The sequence below is a fragment of the Poromitra crassiceps genome, assembly GCF_964638095.1.
Source record: "Poromitra crassiceps genome assembly, chromosome: 7".
NCBI classification, from domain to species: Eukaryota; Metazoa; Chordata; class Actinopteri; order Beryciformes; family Melamphaidae; genus Poromitra; species Poromitra crassiceps.
The window spans coordinates 31,026,630-31,037,594 of NC_139628.1; positions in this window are offsets into that span (position 1 = coordinate 31,026,630).

The following is a 10,965-nucleotide window of genomic DNA, read 5'->3' on the forward strand; positions in this document are numbered from 1 at the left end:
TGTCCGCCTCGAAACTGGGAGGTTTGGGGTTGGGTCCCAACCCGAGGATTAACATTTCCTTCACAGAGTGCAATAAAAGCCGACTAAATGTACATACCAATCAACAATACGCCATTCACCACTCTTGGGATAAAGCGATATTTGCTCTCTTGATTATCTGGACACGGTAGCTCTGACACTTCCAATCTCTGCTGGTTTCTTGTGTTGCTTTCTGTTGGTTCAGGGAGTTTTCTACTCTTCTAAAGTCGCTCCAGATAAGAGTTTGTGTTTTAGGCATTTGAATTTCTTTCATTATCAGCAGTTTGGCCCAGTCTCACAGTGATTAGAAATGTTCTGCATTGTGGAAACAATGTCAGAAGTCCCACTATAGTAAAAAAGATAACTGGGGGGGGCGGGGTGGAGGAGTGATAAGAAATATCTGCAACATATTGATGGACAAACTCAGAGCCGTGTATATAGAAGACTTGCGACATCTCCATTCACTCCAATGGACCAGTTTTTTACTCTCAAGAGTTCCAGGAATTAAGGTCCTGGATTAAGCAGCACTGTCGAGTTGCAGCAAAATGGACAGTTTGTGTTGTACTTTGAAACGTGTTTTTTTTTAATCAAATTGTACATTATCAGCTTTATTTTAGCATTCAAAAGTAGCACGAAACCCCTTCCTGGCTGTTCATTGGCTAATCACGAGTCACGCATTTTGGTCCTCCGCTGACGCCACTCTCTAGAGGACACTAGACAAACTGATTGATTGGTTTGTGCCAAGCTAGTCCCATGGGAAAAGCAAACGCACAGGCACGCACGACGCACACACACACAGGCGCGCGCGCACACACACACACACACACACACACACACACACACACACACACACACACACACACGCGCACTTTAAGGTTTGATCTGAGAGAGCTATCTCAGTCATTCAAAAAGTTATATATACGGGAGTTTCTATTTTTCGCAAATATAAAAGAAAAAGTCAAATTGTCAAATTGTCACCATGTGAAGGGTTTCTGCACGCCACCACACATTTATCTGAAGGCTGGAGTACTAGTTGCAGAATATGGTTTTACATGCAAAACATATCAGAAGCCAATAAAATATATGTTGCATTGTTCAAGTTAAACTCCCCAACAGTATATGGAGCAGTTAGACCGACAACATTAAAATACTCCTTTACTTCTCATACCTAAGTACTGGTAGGCCTACATTGTAATACTGTTTACTCAAGTACATTTTTTAATGCAGGACTTTTACTTTTAATTAAGTTCATTTCCATTATGGTGGGAACTCGCCATCTTCGGCTGCTCAGAATCCTCTCTGTTGCTCCCTACAGATGTGCAACTGTCTCTCGCCAAGAGACTCATTCTGAAGGAATGGAAGTCCCCCTCTCCACCTTCTTTTCAGCTGTGGCTGGACATGATCTCAGTTATATACGGATGGAGAGACTCAGGTTCCCTGAGGACTAATTCACTTAAAAGATTCTCAACTATCTGGGACCCGTTTCTGGCCTACTTTGATGAGGTCAGGGGCGACGGGTGACTCGCCCAGCTGATTTCTCATGGACCCCTTGTGTGGGATCGCATGCACAACATCTCTTACAAGCACTACGCAGCTGGTAGCACCACGTTGCAATATTTGAATAATATATGTATGCCTGTACTTTCTTTTCTTTTCCTGTGTCTGCTTGTTCGTTTTTGTGTGTGTTGCTCTAAAAGAAAGTGGAAAATACCAGTTTCTGCTAAGATCTGAAGCTCATATTCCATGATCTGCTTCCAGCCTGTGAGAGAAGCTCTCCAAACCGGTTTTCTACTGCTGAGGAAGACATGGAAAAGTACCTCTACTGAGTAACAATAATATACTCAGTTACCTTTGACATTATATTTACACCTTAAACGTGCCTAAAAATGAGAGAGAGAGAGAGAGATTAGCGACTACACGGACTCAGGCGCCTGAAGAAATTCGGGCTGAGGAAAGAAATCCTCGGGGACTTCTACAGAGGCACCATTGAAAGCCTGCTGACAGGCGGCTTCACCGCCTGGTACGGGAACTGTACCACCATGGACCGCAGAGCGCTACGGAGGGTGAGGCGCGCGGCCCAGCACGTAACAGGAGGTGAACTGCCAGAACTGCACGAACTGTACAACCAGCGGTGCCTCAGGAGGTCCCTGAAGATCATCAAAGACACAAACCATCCCCACAACAGCCTGTTCTCCCTGCTACCCTCAGGGAGGAGATACAGGGTTCCAAAAACACGCACAAATCGCTTGAGGAACAGTTTCTTCCCGCAGGCCATGAGACTCCTTAATATGCACAAAATAGTGCAGTAGTCGTACAGTACCGTACTGCAGCTGCTACTATTACGGATGCCTAACGTTTAATTGTAAATTTAAGTGTATGTTTAATAAGGTGCCTAACGTTTAATTGTAAATTTAAGTGTATGTTTAATAAGGTACATGCTATTTGCACATGTATGTATAAAACGTCGAATTTGGAATGTCTGAACACGTCTAACGTATGCACATGACATGTGCACCTATGTGCAATGAATATGCCACTGTCGTATAAGCCACCGACTTGTCTTATTGCTTATTGATGCCTATTTCTTATTGCCTTATTGCTGTCTTGCTTATTGATGCCTATTTCTTATTGCCTATTACTTATTGCTTGTTGCCTATTTGTACTATGTCGTAAACGGAGTCCACTGCACAAGAATTTCACACGTGGTACTTGTACCATGGAGTGACAATAAAAATCTTGAATCTTGAATCTTGAGAGAGAGAGAGAGAGAGAGAGAGAGAGACATACACAGACTGAGTAGGAGTGAGACAGACGAGCGAGTGAAAATGAGAAGGACAAGGAAAAGGAAGTGGAAATAGAGAAATAAATAGATTTCTTTGTGTAGTTGAATTCTCTGGTAATTCACTTGCAGGTGGTGACGTCCAGACTGGTAAATTCCAAAGGGGAAGTGTTGTTGTAGCCTACTGTTGTTGACTCATTGAGTGCGTTTACATGCACACCAATAAACTGTTTATTAGCGGATTTCTGAGTTACCTGATTATTCAAATGGTCATGTAAACAGCATAAACCGATAAGCTTTATCCGTTTATGGTCATAAACGGGTTATGAATAAACCGATAAACACACCTAGGTTTCTGGGCAATAATCGGTCTTCTCTCTGCATGTATCCAGCATAACCGGGTTTCTTTCGGGTTTATATATCTGCGCATGTACGACTTGCAGGAGAGAGAAGCACAGGAGCGCGTGAGAGGCAGGGAGAGACGCGCTGCACTCACTGGCCCCTCGGCTCTCCTCCCGGTTCTCTCACCGGCATGCCGGTCTCTCCCCCGGCCACAGCGCACCACAGCCGGCTTGGCGAGATGACGGTGAGCACGGAGCCCCTGGCTGAGCGGAGCGGGGAGCTCTGCTCTCTCTTCCCGCACAGAGCCGGTGTCCCTGTAACGGCACCGCTGCTGCACTGCACTATGTTGAAATGTGGACATTCTACAGGAGGGGACGAATATTTGTCTCGGATTGCAAATAGAATGACGTAGCCTACAGACAACAGAGTCGTTCAAAACACAACACACACATAACGTTAAAATCCGTGACAAATTCTGTCCGTTTTCTGACAGGTAGGCTACAGTAGGCTATTTCAATTCAACACACGTTGTGGGTCATGAACATTTGACGTGCTTAAGTCACCTCACCTGCCTGCCTCTGTGCTGTGTGCTCGGTAAAGTTGGAAATATTATTGACAGATGCACTTCCAAAGCGACGCCTATTCCAATTTTAGTAAAGTAGACGAGATACACAACCTAATTTTCACCTAAACCATCCTCTGCGCTGGACAAATAAATTAGGAAAATGTGATTTTGCATTTTGCAGCTATATTCTGTTGTTTTATTCCGGAATTAATGGTGCCTTTCTGGAGAGAAATCCGACTAATTGACTGAATCATGTAAACCCCGGATTATTAAAGTGCATGTAAACGCAGAAATCAGATTATTGCCATAAACTGATTATTCACAGTTATCAGTTTATTGTGTGCATGTAAACGCACTCATTGACTGATCAACATGTGCTGCACTTTTCACAATCACAATCACTTTTATTGCCACAATATGCAAAACGCTGCAAGTGCAATCCTATATACATACAATATACATGAGTGGAGGAGTGTTCAGTACACATTAAATGTAAATTTACATTGAATTTACATGAATTTACAGTCTGAGTTAAATAGGAGTTAAATAGGCAGTGAATTTACATGAATTTACAGACCGAGTTAAATAGGCATTAAATTCAATATGAGTTACAGTCTGAGCGGTGCACGATCTGGTTAACAAGAGTAGTCTGATGGTGTAAAGTTCTGGTAGGGGAAGCAGGAGGTAGTGGGGTTTGGGGGGGTGTTGGTGGAAGAGGTTTTCGGGCCTTGTTCGTGAGGTCGATGGCGGTTGGGAAGAAGCTGTTCTTGTGGCGGGAGGTTCTGGTCTTGACAGACCTCAGTGTCTTGCCGAGGGGGAGTGTTTTGAAGAGTTTGTGGCCAGGGTGAGAGGGGTCGGCCATGATCTTACGAGACCGCTTCAGTGTCCTGGCTGCATGCAGGTCCTGAAGGGATGGCAGTTTGCATCCGATCACCTTCTCACCACAGCGGATGATGCGCTGCAGTCTGTTAATGTCCTTGAGAGTGGCAGCAGCTTACCAGACGGTGATGAAGGAGGTGCCTTTGGCACTTAGAATTTATTCAGCTGCTGCATGAAGTACATCCTCTGCTGTGCCTTCTTGGTGAGAGCTCTGATGTTCAGCTCCCATTTTAGGTCCTGGCTGATGACGGATCCCAGGAAGCGGAAGGACTCCACAGTGTTGACTGGGGAGTCACCCAGGGTGATGGGAGAAGGTGGGGCTGGGTTCCTCCTGTAATCCATAATCCTCTCCACTCTCTTTTGAGCATTTAACACCAGGTTGTTTTGACTGCACCAGGTCACCAGGTGGTCAACCTCCTAGTCCTGCCTGTATTCGGACTTGTGATGACGAGCCCTATGAGGGTGGCGAAATTCAGGAGCTTGACGGACTGGTGACTGGAGGTGCAGCTGCTGGTGTATAGTCCAAAGAAGTATGGAGAGAGGACACCCCCCTGGGGTGCTGATAGACCGAAAGTCAGTTATATGTTTGCCCAGCCTCACATGCTGCTTCCTGTCAGTTAGGAAGCAGGACGTTTTCCAATAACTTATTGTTTATGCTGCCGACACCTTCTGTTTCTCTCCCTCTGTATGTATTTATTTATAGATGATAAGATTGTGTGTAGCTATAGCTTGTGTTGGTTGTCTTTGTAGATGTTATTTTGATATTAATCCCCCCCCCCCCCGATATGACGTCAATAAGTTCCATTAAAAGAATATGAAAAATCTCAACCTCACTAATTTCTAAACCCTGTCCAATCCTGTCACCATGGCCTTCGACACAGCACAACGTGTACTGCTGAATATGCGCTAATAGCCTATCTGATCTGTTGTTCTTTGTCCTGTAAAGCTTTGTGGCACAGTTTGTCATGTCCTACACAATATTTTATCAGAAGAATCTTAAGTACGCTGGTATCATAACTCGCTCTTACTCAAAACAATGTCATTGTTGTTTCGGATACCTACTTTTTTGTTCTCATAAGGTTATCTGTTTTGGGCATAGTTCCCACGACATGCAGAGCCATGCACACGCACGCACGCACGCACGCACGCACGCACGCACGCACACACACACACACACACACACACACACACACACACACACAGCAGTGCCACTGAGAGCAGTGAGCTGTAAACAGTCCCCATACAGTTCAGGCTGACAGAGGGGTCACTAAGATTATGTTGACAGGTGAGGTGACTAATGGAGAGTTAATTGTTCCAAATGCAAATATCTAACATAAATTAAAGTGACACATACTGTTACAGAATGAAAGATAGTGGCTAACGTAAATCTTTTAAGAAGCACAACCCTTTTACAGACTATTCCAAATATATTGAATGATCAAGTTCAGGTAGTTAATTTTTTTCCAGAATGCAGGAATGATCTGAGAAAAGTCTCTTGCACACCTGAGGAGTCTTGAGGCAGGTGCGTAGATGGAGTAGATGTACTTGGACGAAGAAGGGAGACCCGCACAGTCTTCACTCGCTCAAACAGGAGTTTAATATAACAAGAGCTTTTTCGAGTGCAGTACTCTTGTATTCAATCTCCTGTTTGAGCAAGTGAAGACGATGTGCAGGTGGCCTTCTTCTTCCAGAATGGATCAATAGCATTGTAATAGTGTTCTAGCAAGTAAAAGCTAAACTAGGAAGTAAAAACTAAAAACTAATTCCTGTATGATAAAAAAAAATAATAATAATCTTAAAGGATCATCTCCAACCCACACAAAACAATAAGCAGATGGATGCTTTGCAGCATCAAGAAGGACAAGTGCTACATCTGCTCCTCTGACCTGCTGGAGAGATACTATCAAGTTTAGGTAGCTCCACAGGTGTATGTTGTTTGTGTAGCTACTGTCCCTGATAAGCTTATACACATTGTTTTCCCTAAACAGCTACCATAGATCGTCTGGTAGGCCTCTGCTATCGGTTGAACTTTGACCCACATACCAGGAATGCCCAACAAAATGCCTACATCCAGTTGTGGTAAACAAGTGTATGTGTAGCATTAGTGTTGGAGCCAAAAAAAAAAAAGTATGTGTGGAAAAAATCTAGGGGGTGCTGCAGCACCTGCAGCACCCCCTAGATTTTTTCCACACAATTCTTTTTTGTTTTTTACAAATGTAATAAAGAATATTTTGCAGTGCACTATGTTCCTTTCTTGTTTAAGAATGTTTCGGGAAATGAAAATGTAGCCTATTTAAATAGAATTATCAACAATAACAATCAAGGAAGTTACATGCTTGTAGGCTAGAGAAGAAGAAGAAGCGCGCATGCACGCACATGTTGTGTTGAACCAACCAACAACCAATACGAATTGTTTAATCTGGCAATAAAGAAATGTGAACTTGACATGCTATTTTAATAGCCTACTCAAAAATGCACCTCCCACTATACAGCAAAGAGAGGAGTCAATGTTTCTTGATATATGCCATTCAGATCAGAATAATTAGTCTAGTCATGAAGTTTGCTGATAATATTTCTAACATGTTAAGTCTGTGTCATGTTAACTGGTGTATTCAGAGCAAATAGGGAGATATAGAGCATTATCATCATGCTATATATCTCCCTCTTTGCTGTGAATGAGCGAGAAAAGGAGAAAATACTGAATAATTACATCACAACAGTATCCTAATGTTAATTTAAAATGAGATATTCCTCTAAATATGGCATAAATGTAAAAAAAAAAACACCACTCTCGTTGGGGCCCGCAATGCGGGCCCCACCGAGAGTCCCTTCCTCCCAGCACCCCCTGCTTAAAGTGACTTCCAGCGGCCCTGGTTGGAGCCATTTCAGTTTTCAGTTTGGCCGTACTATCTTTGATCGATTCAGTAGAAATATATTTTTACCAGCACTTTGCAAACCGGAAGTACAGTACTAGGACTGTGGTTTCAGCAATAGCAGCATCCATAGCAGCGACCATATAGTGTGACGATCAGTTTGTCACGTTACTTATGGTCTTGGTCACATTAACTGTCAGTCTTAAACTGTTAATTTTGCGAGCAAGTGGATATTTCGACTGTCAATCATAGTCACTATTTTGAGTGATTGGCTAAGGATTTGCAGGGCTGTTGATTGGCTGATATCTGGCTAGAGGGTGGCCCTTACCGACCAGACAGACATCATTTGAGGGAGGCTTGTTAATGGGACTGGAGGAGGCATGTGGAAATGTTTGGCGCGGACGCCATGTTGAAACACCATTCCACATAGGACTCAGAATGGAGGATGATGCTTAATTAATGAACGAATGACTCTTTGACTGTTTGCCATTGAACGTAACTGAACCCAGTGGATGTTTTCACCGTGGATCTATGTGTCTGTACCTTGTTGAGGGTCTTTCCTGCACACGTCCGTGCGTCCGTGCGTGTGTGTGTGTGTGTGTGTGTGTGTGTGTGTGTGTGTGTGTGTGCGCGTGCGTGCGTGCGTGCGTGTGTGTGTGTGTGTGTGTCTGTCTGTCTGCAGGGCAGAGGGTTTGTTGAATAATTTGCCTACAAGACCAACAAAGAAGACATGAGCCCACGCACGGGCGCACACACGCATACACACACACACACACACACACACACACACACACACACACACACACACACACACACACACACACACACACACACACACACACACACAGAGAATTTAGACAACCCCTGCAATCTTAGAACGTGAACATTGACAAAGAGCAGCTATATCCCTCCCTCAGTCTCATCAGCTCCACCTTCACTGTCTGCCTGCATGTTGCAGGTGAATTTGCCCCCTGGTGTTTAATCTCCTGAACTACAAGTGAATTTTAGAGCAGACAGGTATTGCCGTTATAAAAGCAGTGTTTGATAAGTTACATAGGGAAGGTAATACGTTACTATTTACTTGTTATTAATTTTTTTTAAGGTAAACAGATTACTTGGAGATATCGCCATGTTTTCAGTGATTACATAGTGATACACTGCTACTGCACAGAACCGTCAATTCAAATAGGTAGAAGAAAAACACCCAAATCGTTATGGTGTTTATCCGTGGAAGCAGTGGTGCTGATCTGGGACCAGCCTGCCTGTTCAGCCATAGTGAGGTTCATATGTTTCTGGGACTTGACCAGTTTCCTTAGACTGCTACTTTATCTCACTACTCACCTTGGCCGTTTCTCAATAAGGGTTCTTGTGTGTTCTTGCGTTCTTGTGTCCCTGTGAAACGTCATCAGTCGCAGCCCAAGTACTGTTCCAATGCAAAGTTCACATTTTGCCAAGAACGCTTAAAATTCTCGGATGTGTTCTCGACACGCCCACTTTACCGAGGATGCTCTGGTTGGTGACTTGTGTCAACTTGGCAAGGCAGATATCCCAACATTCATTTCGGCATAAGCGGAGGTAGAACGCAGCAGAGAAGACGCCATAAGCTCTGGGGAGTTTTTTTACAATTTAAAGTTTTATTTCATCACTAAATTCATTTCTGATGACTTTTGATGCCTACAAGCAGGGTAGTAGGTTTCAGTGCCACTTTATGAACATTTATGGCGAAAAATGGCAAAAAAGCTCCTGAGCAAAATTGGCTACATCTACATCAGCTGAGCTTTTTATTTGTGTAGTACTGCAGGCGGCCTCTGCGCTGGTATTGCGCAATACCCTCAAGAACGCATCGTCTCAAACTGCCAACAGCGTTATGTGTGCTAGTGTGACGTAGCCAGTTAATTCTTCCAAGAACGACTAGCAAGAACGTTCTCCCCAAGAACACAAGAACAAGAACACATTCTTGGTATTGAGAAAAGGCCCTTATGTAGCTCCGCCCACTTGCGAAGTATGCTATTGACCGCACAACGCACGTGATATTTCTAGTTTTTAAGAGATCATGTGAGATGTGTCTAAGGTTCTAAGGTTAATTCTCAACCTTTTCATATCAAGGACACCTAACTTAGTCCACCGGCCACAGACCCCCCATTTCAATCAGGAGAGACTAAGAAGAAGGTTCAATCAACTTTAATCAAACAAATAGACAAATTAAGTTTGGCGTATGACTCATGATATGATGACATTGAGATGAGAGAGGAGGGCGTCAGTGATGTATAGGATAGAGAATCCCCCCATAGGGAATTCTTCAGGAGTCATGACGTTGGTGGTGGCAGGGGTGGCCAATATGCTGAAAGGCTTAGGTGGTTGGCTCAGCGGAAAGCGAGGGAAATGAATGGCTTGAGCTGATTGGCTATTGCCAGAGAGGGGAAGCTTGGGAGACTGTGAATGGACAGGGAGAGAGGATGACTGAAAGGGGGCGTGCCTAGCAATGAATGGGGGTTATACAACCTGAATGAAAGGGGGCGTGCACTACATAGCCATGAATGGGGTGATATAACCTGAAACTGGGCGTTGGCTGCAGATAGTCTTCATGATTGAAATTGAGTCTAAGAGTTGATGAGATCTTGTCTTTTGGACCCAAATCTGAGATTATTTCATTGTTGTTATGATTTTGTCCAGAACTCTACAGTATGACTGTCTGTATAGGTAGAGCAAGAACCGTGAAACCATGATCAAAACAGTCATTATTCTACATTGTATAATTGTTTATATGAATGGAATAGGGAGGCAAAGTGATCGCCTACTTCCTGCTTCAGCACTGTACCAGAGATTTTCATCCGCCATTTATTTTCCCATACACATTTCGTAAAATGCGTATAAAAATACTTTTACTGGTTCAAACCAAATGGTACAGATATATTTAGAAAGAGGAGAGATCGCATAACATTTCACTGGGACCAAAACGTTTAAAAAAATGCGGCTTTAAAGAAAATATTTTTTCGATGATTTTTAAGTTTTGGTCCGAGTGAAATGTTCTATGGTCTCTCCTAGGGGTGTCACAATATATCGTCCCACGAAATTTCGCGATAGTAAAACGTCACAATATGTATCGTTGAGATGAAATCTCATATCGTGATTTTTTTTTTTTTTTTTTTTTTTTTTTTTCAAAAGTAGACAAAGAAACGTCTTTGTTTGTTGAAGTTCAATGTGTGGAAAGTAGTTCAGTTGAACAAGTCTCTGAAGAGACACATGAGAAGTTATACAGGAGAGAAACCATTCAATTGAGTTTCTGGCAAAACTGTTTACCGTACTTGACAGGAAAAACTGAAGATGCATAAAAAATAGACTAAGAAAAGTCTTGTTGTTTGAGTTTGAAGAAAAACTGAAGATGCATAATGAGAATTTATACTGCTGAGAAACCTTTTAGTTCAAAGTAAATCTAAGTGACGGTGTAACTCATTCTATTTCAAGATAAGCCTTATCTCCAATCTCATGTTTTTTCTAGTTGTTATTGT